Genomic DNA, 11,047 nt, shown 5'->3' on the forward strand with positions numbered 1-11,047 from the left:
CCTCTGCATTACACGGTGTAGACATGCCTGTGTTTGCAAAACAATGGTACTAATTAGTGATTAAGTAGAAAACAAAGGGATGCATGAAAGATCCTTTCTTTGAGGAATTCAAGGTCTACCCATGCTTACAAACCCATCCTTTTATTCTAATCTTCTCCCTATATAGACTAATCCACTTTAACATCAATTAATCCATATGTTTCAACCTGCTCACCCATCCTCTTTTTGTCAGGTTAGAATAGATTCTGGGAGGTGGTTCTTTATCTCTCATTGAGCTTTTGCCAAACCAGTGGCTCTCTTTGAGAGGAAATGTCAAATGCTTAACAAAAATTAGTTTTAGTCAGAGAGAGAATAAATAGCACAGCATCACATGTATCAGAACAAAACCCGTCTTTGTGGTGTTAGGGTGGATTTTAACTAGAGCTCCAGTTAAAGATGTGTATATTATACTTCTTTATCTGGTGAAGGGATGGGGAAGATGATTCTCACAGAGACCCCCTTTTCCTATTGGGTTCTGCTGGGAAAGGTGTACATCATTTCATTTCACCTCTGCAAATGTGTTTGTGCTGGTAATTGGAGAAAATGGTCTTACCTATACATCCCTTGTTTTTGCAGGGTTATCACTGTTTGCAAAGCTCTGTAGATGCAGAAGAGAGGTTGGAATTAATCTAAAGTCCCAAGTCTTTCCACTTCTGTGATACTTCATCTAGGTTCACCCAGCTGCTGTGGCTGAAATCTTGGTGAGATATTTGACTTTTAATTCGCTTCACAGGATCTGAAGTTTTAGCTGATGAACAAGCCAGAGGTCTGTAGACATTCATCTAAATTCAACAGAACTTGTTCTGTACTTCTGATCTTTCCTCTGTCAACCTCCTCACCCTATTTTTAAATATCCTCATAATTCCTTACTTCAACCTCTGTTCAGGAAGTAACTAACAATATTAATACAAACCATGTAAACAAGGCATCATTACACAAAGCCAATGTATGACACTATTCATTGATATTTCTAGCTATGATGATTTTGTACTCTTTATTTTTTTAATACTTTTTTTTTTTTTTTACTGTACTCTTTCTCTCCTTTCTAATGTTTGTCTTTTCCCAGCTGACAAATGTAGGGGTTTATTCTGTTTTTCGCAAAACATGAACCAGCCTGGGTTTTCTCATTAACTTCCTTATTATCATAGGCACCACCACCTGTAACATTCATCATGGTAGCAGCATGGTGCTGGGAGCTGTGTGTACTAGCTAACCCGTATTGTCTCTTAGACCTACATGGCAGGATGGGAAAATATTGCAAATTCATGCTTTCAGGGCAGGTTGTGGTGTGGTTTTTTTTCTCATCTGTTTTGCAGGAGTACAATAAAAATAACTTAAAAAAAACCATCTCTAAGTTAAGTAGCTGAAATCTGGAGAAGAATGAACTCCAGCTCATCCTGTACAGGGAAGCCAGGCAGCCATGCAACCCTACAGGAGTGGAAGCATTTTCTTCTTTTTGGTAAGCCTGACTGGAGCCAAATCAAAAGGAGAGCCTTTCACTGCCATGCAATTTGTTACTCCACTGCAGGTTCTCCAGAATACAGCACATTGCAGTAATGGCAACCAGAAAAATACCTTGAGGTTTTAAAATAGGATGCACAGTTCATGCTAGTTATTGGCGATGAATAGTACAAACTGCACTGAAAAACTCCACGAACATGCTATTTCAGCTAGCATAGCAAAAAACTTTAGCTATAAATAAAAATAACCGTATCTTTGTGGTCCTTGTTGGTTATTTACAAGCCTCTTGAAATATTTCCTTATCAGTGTTTCTCATAAGAAATTAGGAAATTAAAATAAATAAATCTGAAGCTGAAGAATATCAAATAGTGAATAATTATGGCATCATTACGTGGGAAGTGGTAATGAGGGGAAGACAAAAAGAAAACTCAAAGTTTTTTCAGCTTCAGGAAATCTAGTTTAAATGAAATTGAAATAAAAGTCTTAAATAAGTTTGAAGTAATTATGTGGAAGAGGCAGTTGCACAATGAAGAGGTATTTGCAGCCTGAAATTCAACTTTATGGTATTCAGGATCTTTTTAAATGGGAAATAAATAATTACAATGTTATTGAACTAATAAAAAAAAAAACCGCAAAACTTTGTATAGGGAAATCTCTCATTAGAGAGAAAAAGAAATGTACTCTGGAAGTCCACTGATTGAGAAGTTTCTGAAAGATAGAACAAAGAGGAAATGTTTTGTTTAGACATTGGTAGGTAGCATCAATGTTTATGCATTTCTTATTAGTTTTTATTTTATTACACACTAAATGTGTGTTCAATATTTTGTTTGTGTATCTGTAATACAGCATGAAAATATATTGTGTAACAACTGTATCACAAAATGTATTCTGGGGCCAGCATAGCTGGTGTTTGGGGTTTTGTGAGTTTTAGTGGTGTTTTTTGTTGGGGTTGGTTGGGGTTTTTTGTTTGTTTGGGGTGTTTTTTGGTTGGTGGGTGGGTGGGTTGGTTGGTTGGGTTTTTTTTTTTTTCAGTTCTGATATTGACTTGATTATTTTTATTTTCTTCTGAACAAACAAAACCATTTTGATATGCTTAATGTTTGTTTGGTTTTAGGGTGAAAATTCAAGCTTTGTTAAAAAACCACTGCATTCCTTGCAAACTAAATCAGGTATTTTAAATGTGTTCAACTCCCCTGAACATCAAAAGGGGGGTGATCAGCAAATCTGAGGCTTGGTTCTGATTTGACAATTTTCAGAATTTTAAGGTAGCATCTTTTGGCATTGCCTACACAAGCCTGATAGGATCTGCAGAGCAAGTCTCCAAGGAGATAGATATCCAGCAGATGCAGATAAAATGAGCCACTGCTCTTCAGAGAAAGGAGGTGTTGATGTCCTATTCTGCTTGTGCTCTGTAAAAGATGAAATCAGGAAACTGTTGCCTACACTTGCCAAAAATTGCAGTCTGATCATGACAGGCAGGACTGATGGCTTTGATTGCTGAACACTGCACACAGTCCTCTCCTCTGGCTGCACCGCTATTAGTCAGAGCAATGGGCCATCATACCTTCAAAATTCGCTGTCAGTTTAAAAAAAAAAAAGTCCAGTCTGCTTTTTAGTTCAAGTATTTCTTCTTTTTAATAAATTGTGTCAAAGCACAGCAAATTGAGTGGAAAAGAGACTATTTGAACTGCCTTAAATTTGCTCAAACCTAGTGACTCTTTTAAGGACACCTCCATATCATGTGCTTATTGGTGAGTCCTACGAACATGATTATCATTGGGTGTGTATCTGAGGACCAACTTGATGAATGAGACTTGGGAATGTGATATCTTTTCCAGATCTTAATGTACTGCAAGGCAATGAATGACTAAATTTTCACCTCGCAAAGGACGAGGAAATACTGTAAGGCAGTCACCATAGTTCAAGAGACGCCATTCTTGATCTGGGTAATGACAGGGATAAGAACTCAAAATTTTGGGTAAATGGAGTACCAGGCTGACAGGTCTGCAAGAAATACAACTGAAAAACCTACAGGTAATAATAACAGATGGCAATTTCACAAAAGGATAAGCTATAGCAAATTGAGTCATTATGAAAAGGCGAACTTTGGTGTTACCCTGAAATAAATTATTAGAATCCATTTCAGAATATTCAGCTTGGGTTCAGAGAAAAACATTTTAAATATTGATGTTAAAATGTTCACATCCTTATTTAAAAGTACCTTTTATATGGACTCACACCACTTAGAAAAAAGTGGAATGAACATCTCACCATCTTATCAACAGGTGAAGGCACTAGACATGCTGAGTGACAGGACAAGGAGCTCATTTTCCCGCTTAGAAATATCAAACAGCTTCTCAGAGTAGTGGTAGTTATCTACTTTGTTGTATTGTGCCTAACTTTGAATACTTTTCTCTTGATGGATGCATTGGCTTCATTGTGTTTGTTGTATGGAAAGGGTTAAGTCACTAATTTGAGGGGACAATACTAACTTGCACGTTTCTAAGGGCCCAGGAGAGACTGAGGATTCATTATGCAAGGTGCCGTCTAAACATCTAGGCAGTACTTACAGCCTGAGTAAATAAAACAGAAACAGAAAAGTTCAGGAACTCACAATGACCCCATAAGAAGCAGCAGCAATTTGGAGTCAGCCCAGCTGCCGTGGCTTCTGGTCCATTGTCTTTTCCACTGGATGTTGCCATACTGACATCTTGGATTCTGTAAAAAGTATTGGGTGATATATACCAAAAGGGAGGTTTACCATGGGTATCTCTACAAAGTCTGGCACCAGAAGAAATTAAAAAACAGACATCAAATTATAGACATGTATCTATATCCTGAACATATCTGTTGAATGTAGTAATGTATAACTGCTTGATTATTGGCAATTAAATCCTCATGCTGCTACTCATCTCCACCTGTCTCAAATACATTGAGATCAGTCCCTAGATTTATTTCTTGCTCTTGGTCTCAGGTGTAGCAATTAAAGAAATGTTCTGTATTGCTGAGAGCACCAGATGTGTGCAGTGGAGCATCCTATACTGACAAACATTTTGCTTTTAATGGTTCCTTTGGGTACACATTGGCGTCTGGTCTTATTTTTCTGTTTATACTTTATTTTTCTGTTTTATGGAGCTGTTGTATGGGGTTTTTCAGTTTCTTGCCTCAAAGGATGGTTTGGGGTAGCATGGATTATGGCACAGCACCATTAAGAGCTGCCTCTTGTTTCTGTGTTCAGTTTTTAAGGTCGTTCTAAGTTCTTCATTTGAATCCTTCTATATGAAATAGGAGCCATGCAAAATGCTGATTCTCAAACCTGCGTTGTGGATCATGCTCACATCTTCCTGGACCTTCCTGATGTTGTTTTGATATCTCTCATGTCTTCCAGGACCTGGAACCAAACTTAACAAATATATGACAGCGTCCCTACAGGAGCAAGGTTTTTCAGGGACAACAGTTGCAAACCCTTCACCCACACCCTGGACATGCTGGGCTGCTAGAAGGTGGCAGGTGATCTGCAGATTTTCTCCATCAATTTTTCTGCTGGTTCTTCACTGCCAAATAGAACATGATGCTGGGTTGAGAATCTCATTGTGAGACAAATTATGAAAGGCTGGAGTGCAGCAGCAGGCATATTCTAATGATTTAGAGAAATCTATTTTTCTGTGAGATATTTTGCACCAAATTGAGAATGCCATGCTGGCTATAACAAGCTGAGGAGAGCCACAAAGTGCATTTATTCCTGTAAGCAGAGTAGAAAATCTTTCCTGACCTCTCTAAGTGATTATCTCCCTGAACAGTGGAATTTGACTATTTTGGCTATAGTTTGAGCTGTTGTAGATGTTTTTCACTGTGGTGGATGCTATTTCTTCAAACTAACACAGACAGTGAAAAAACAGATATTCAAGCACTTATCATGATACACCTGACACTTCTTATAAATAATACCATGACCATAGAATTCTAATATGGGAACCCCTTATCTTGCAAAAACCTCATTTATTTTTTCAAACAACAGTTCAGGTAAAACCATGATGAGCAAAAGATTAAAGCACTGTCAGATAAAAAAGCAATGCTGCACTATTTCAACTATCCTAGTTTTTCAAAAGAGAATGAAATATGCAGTAATTCACACAGACAACATAAATATTGAATAACCATTGCAATGGATTGTATTAATACAAGATGAATAAAAACAGATTTGATTTAGTTCTCTGCTGATGGTGCCAGTGGATTACAAGGACTAGTCTGTCTACTGCAATGTTACGCATCAAATAGGTATAATTCAAATCTTTCCTTTTGTTTTCGCCTCCCAGAAAAACGAAGCAGTCATGATAAATAACTGTCATTTTGTTTCTCTGGGGATTGATTCTGATCTTGCCTATCTAATTTCATGCACATGAATATTCCCATTGATTAAGGTAAGAAAGTTTTTCACATTCATGAATCAATTTGGAGCCACGGTGTGTCCAGTTGATCTCTGACCTCTCTCAACTATCTGTGCATCTACCCGGCCTAATACCATATCACAAAATTTGGGCATAAATTTGGTAGGAGAACTCTTGAAGCACAGGTAGGAGCCAGGCTCCCACTGTCAGTTGAGGGCAGGTCCCATGCTGCCCTCTCTCCTGTTTTGTAAAGATAAGCATTTTGAGGGTGGATGTTAACAAGAGTTCCTGTCTATGAGGGATTCATATTCATCTTTAAAAGTTCCATGGAGTTCATCATTACAGAAGACTCCTGTTACCGGTTAGCTGGCTGTGGACCAGGACTTCAAGATGTTGCAGATATGACCCATTTCCCTCTTCACTGTGTGGCAAAGGCTGTATGTGGTCAGACAACCAAAATCCATTTTCCTGTATTATGCTACCAGTTAGCTGAGGGGTGCTGCAGAGAGCCCTGGGTCCCTGGTTCTTGCTGGCCCGTGGTTCTACCCTGATGCCAACTCCTTACAGTAACATCTCCAGCAGGGTGAGGACAAGTGAGACTGATGTTAGAAGGAGTTGTTCTCCTTCTGTCACCATGGATCTAGGGTGGTATAGTGTGCTTAAGGGCCCAAAAGCTTGAGGCTACAATTTGATATCCCCCTCTGCATTTGAGAAGTGATAAATCATATCGTCTGTTTTGATTCGTTTTCCTCTACCTCCAGCGGCTTTTCAGATCGCATTTACTGAAAGAATTGCCCATGAGTTGGCATTAGAGGTGTGCCTCTAGGGAACATATTACCTGAATTAAAATGTGCTAATTCAGAAATACCTTTCCCACCTTCTTGTTGCCCTTGTTAGGGAAAAATGCTTCACTTTAAACTCCAGCTAACTGATTACCTGCCAGTTCTGAAGCTGTGCTCTGAATTAATCTGCTCCAAAAGCCAACAGAGATGACTTATGTTTGGGCACCTCACAGGAAAGCAGGGAGATGAAAAGCCTTAGGAAAACTTTGACAAACAACTTGGAGTGTTTGACCAACTATGCACAGCTGCTGCTGAATGAAGAATGCAAGTATCGTGCCAAACAGAGGCAAGAGGTGATTAACAGAGGAGGCAGCTTTTGTATCTCACTGAGCATTTTATTTTCAGAAAATGAGAGGAAATATGCTGAATTACCTGTAGGAGGTGTGCCTGCTTTTGCTAATAAATGTACCCAGTTAATGCATTGGCTCCCAATTGGTCAGATCTTGTACTTAAGTACACTAGAATCCCTCTGAGGTTAGAGATACACCCATGCACGCACCTTAATTTGATTGATTTCATGCCACCCGTTTAAACATGCCTTACAGACTTGTTTGCAGAGCTGAACTGAATTATCTCTGCCCCCTCCAATTCCTGATTTCAGGCCATTATGTCTCCTCATAAATCCTGGGTATGATAGCACCGGCGTGACCCATCACTTCATTACATCAACGTGCAAAGCTGTGTATTGTACTGAGGAGGAGTTTATCTGGTCAGAATGGATCCAGTCCAGGAACAAATAAAGGAGTTAGGAATCTGATTATTTCTGGGCCAATTCAGTATGAATTACAGCTTCTCAATTTTCCTGATGTCAGCTAGTTTTTCTTCTCTTCATTTTCCCTCCCCACACAGGAGGTGATGTATCCAGCCAGCAAGGCATCTTGATTAACCCCACCATCTAGCTGATTGCTTAACGATGCAGTTGTCCTGAGACCAGACCTGAACTTCAGATCAGGTTGGGATGAAACGCACCGTATTCAGTATCATTTGAGCCTCAGCTGGTTTGGTGTGTGCCAATTTTGGTCCAAAATCAGGAACGCCCCCCACTGCTAGGAGCATTGGGAGGGAGAAGTGACTCCTCAGCCCCCCTTGTCTGGCTCATCACATGCTGTCTGGGAGGAGCAGCCTAATTTCCTCAACTCTGAGCAACTGAGGAATCCTTATACATAGAGGCAATTTCCTGATGGCCAGATATAGTGGGCTTTTTTATAGTGTTTTTCACTGTCAGCATGAAGGGACTAAAGGAAGATGATATGTTGGGCTCTAGGCTGCTCTGCACTGAGTCAGACATGAGTTGGTGGGGAGACAGAACCATTTCTTCTCTTTTATTTAATTTTCAAACTTTTCTTTATGATTGCTTTCCAAGGATTTCAAAGATAGTGCAAGGCCAAGAAAAAACAGCTAGCTTGTTTAGTCTGATGTGGTGCATATCACTTGTTTATTTCTTCCAGGGCATTATGTTTTCCATGTATTTACTGAATGGTTTATATTTGACTAATGCACATTTTTCAGAAAGGCATTCAGACTTGATTCAATGATTGCTGTAATTTGTGGTGTTTTCCAAAACATGAAAAATTACATCAGTGTGTCAAGAGCCTCCCTTGCAAAATTCATCTATGATTCCCCTATGCAAGTTTTGCAAACTTAATGGCTTTAGCAGACATAACTTTTGTGAGTATTCGCAAAGGTTTTAAAGTTCTTAATTGGTCTTGAACGTATAGTGCATCTCGCAAAATACAGGACTGAGAGATTTACGGATTCTTTTTGTCTGTTCTGCACATTTAAGTTGTCATTTCCAGGTAGGCTGACACTCGTATAGAGGAATTGTGAACTATAGTGGTTTTCATCAGACAAGGAGGTGTTGCTAAGGGGAACTTGTGGGTGTATGTCCTTCGCTGCAGTGTGGTGACAGCTCTTCAGTTACTACTTTTGGCACTTTTCTTTAGTCTATGCCTGTTCTGAATGTTAGAATAAGCAAAAATTTTATTTCATAGAAACATTTTTACTTTGTTGTAAAATTTTTGTTTACCTAAATTTTCATTTGAATTTTTTTTATTCAAGATTTCATTTGATTGGGAAGTATTTCTACAGGGCCTCATGGAAAAGTTGGTTGGATGTTTCATCTTGCTCTTTCCCAGGTGTGTGCCTGCCTGGTCCCAGTGCTCCTGGACCTTTTGGCTGTGTATAATCCTGTGCTGCAAACTCAGAACTGGTGAAAAACTTAATTACTTTCTTATTTAATATAGTTTCAAATTCTTACCCTACTAGCAAATCAATCCTTTTCCAGGAGCTGAGGACCAACATACAATTTTTACTGGTATCATTTAGCACTGGTAATTAAGTTCCAAGTGACATCTTCAACATAATCTCCAGCATTTCAATGCAGAAATTAAAAAGAAATATCTCTTTTTACAGAAAGCTGTTTGAAATCAGTGTAATGTTACAAGCTCTGAGGGCTGACTAAAACATGAAGTACATATACTGTGACCCCTCAGGGGAGACTGCATTCTGGAGCTCCCTTGCCTGACCTCTGCTACACTACAGATTTCTGGCCCCTGGAACGGGATTTCCTAGTGCCAAATGTTGAGAATAGAGTGGGAAAAAATTAGTACCCAGCTCTAAAACCCAGTTTGGGTGTTATGGTTCCATTGCTCAGAGCTGGAGGTGTGTACACCCTGGTCCTGCCCTCCTGCCAGCCTCCCAGAGCTGTTAGTGTTGATGCCCTGCTCCTGCCAATGGGGATGGGAACAACTCAACCAAGCCATTGTGGTGTGAAACTGTGAGCTAGACTTGCACCCAGTCATTGATCAGGAAAGCTTTCTTATTTACCCAGAAGTCGAATTTGTTTAGCTAACTAATTTCTAATCAGGTAGCGGGGTTTGGATAGCATTTTGAGTGAGTATTTGGACGGATACAGAACACTGATTTTACAGCTGTGCTGTTTCTGTCATGTTGTCTGAGAGTGAGGGTGTGTTGGGAAGAGAGTTCATTGCCAGGCTGGTGTAAATAGCCAGAGGGAAAGATCTCTATCAGGTGCAACTGGTACAAATCATAATTTATCATCAAACAAATACACGAGCTTTTCCAATTCTCCTTTCCATTGGCAAAACAATGGTGCGTAGCCTCTCCTGCAAAATTCAGATTGTGGTAAAAGGAATCACATACACCAGTAAAATGTTTCTGTCGTGTCTCATACCAGGAGAGGCTCAGTTCTCAGCTGCAGGTGCGAGGAAAATCCTCTGCACAAAAAAAACCATACGAATTAATCCATTTAGGTTCTTGTCCTTTTGTCAGCTGTTCTTTAGTGATGAGGACTCTGTATGTGTTTTTATGACACACAGCCATGCATCTTTTAGTTTTTAAATTAATACTTTTGTCGTCTTAAAATTAAACTTGAAGACATGTATTCTGGAATACCTAAAATAAAATGATACTTTTTTTTAATTAATAAATCCTTACATAAAGAAAACAGTTGAGTAAATGTTCACTGCCAAAAATTCTGAAGAATGTCAGATCACTAAATGGGAGAAATTACTAGCTAAACACCTGGAATTGGAGCTTCTTGAGTAATAAACTAGCTTATGACAGCTGTAGCTTTTTTTGCAGGTGCAAAAAAGAACACATTCTTCTTTTAATTTTATCTGCTTTACAGTACTTAATGAGTAGAACATTCTGAGTCAGGAAAACAACTGGGAGTTGAAAGAACAGGAGAATTTGTTTATACTCTTTCAGGTATGTGGGGGAGTTTGAGATGGACTTACTCTGATTTTGGAGAACATGGGAGCAAGGGAAAAATAGCTCAGCTGGTTAATTGCTGATAATATTTGCACTGTTAGGTACACCAGCTGTCTTGAAATGCAATGAATATTTTGATTATGTTTCCTATAATATTTAGAACATAATGTAGTTATATTTAAACAATTGTTATTTTAGATACTTTATGTTCAGAAGCAGCATGACACAAAGCACACACTAAAACGTTGATCAGGTGACTAAAAATGCCATGTTCTGTTTTCTCACAAACCAAATGTAAAAATCAAACATTAAAATAAATGCTGAGGTATACAGTGACATAAATACTATTTTAACGTATTCTCTTAAATAACAAAAACAAATATTAATTACAACTGCAAAGCTACCTTTCATTGCAATTAAACATTTATATTAATCGTCAGTCTTTGAGAATAACTCTTTCTTATGAATATCTGTTAGAAGGTGCAACTGCAATGCAAATTGAGTTACTTAAACTGTGATTTTCTGGTTCTGATTTAAACCACAATTAACCAAACCAATTTAAATCGAAGTGATATAAATTGGTTC

At 38.6% G+C, this 11,047-nt stretch overlaps 1 long non-coding RNA gene across 1 annotated transcript in view; it reads left to right on the top strand.

The window, feature by feature from the left end:
- LOC136105983 (uncharacterized) overlaps window positions 1–2,670 on the top strand; it is a 37,472-nt gene extending 34,802 nt beyond the window's left edge. Inside the window, exons 2-4 of the long non-coding RNA XR_010652064.2 lie at window positions 616–740; window positions 1,356–1,498; window positions 2,615–2,670. This is a non-coding gene — a long non-coding RNA (uncharacterized lncRNA). The remainder of the gene's footprint in view (window positions 1–615; window positions 741–1,355; window positions 1,499–2,614) is intronic.
- The last annotated feature ends 8,377 nt before the right edge of the window (window positions 2,671–11,047 follow it).

This window comes from Patagioenas fasciata, chromosome 10 (assembly GCF_037038585.1).
Source record: "Patagioenas fasciata isolate bPatFas1 chromosome 10, bPatFas1.hap1, whole genome shotgun sequence".
In the NCBI taxonomy this organism is placed as follows: Eukaryota; Metazoa; Chordata; class Aves; order Columbiformes; family Columbidae; genus Patagioenas; species Patagioenas fasciata.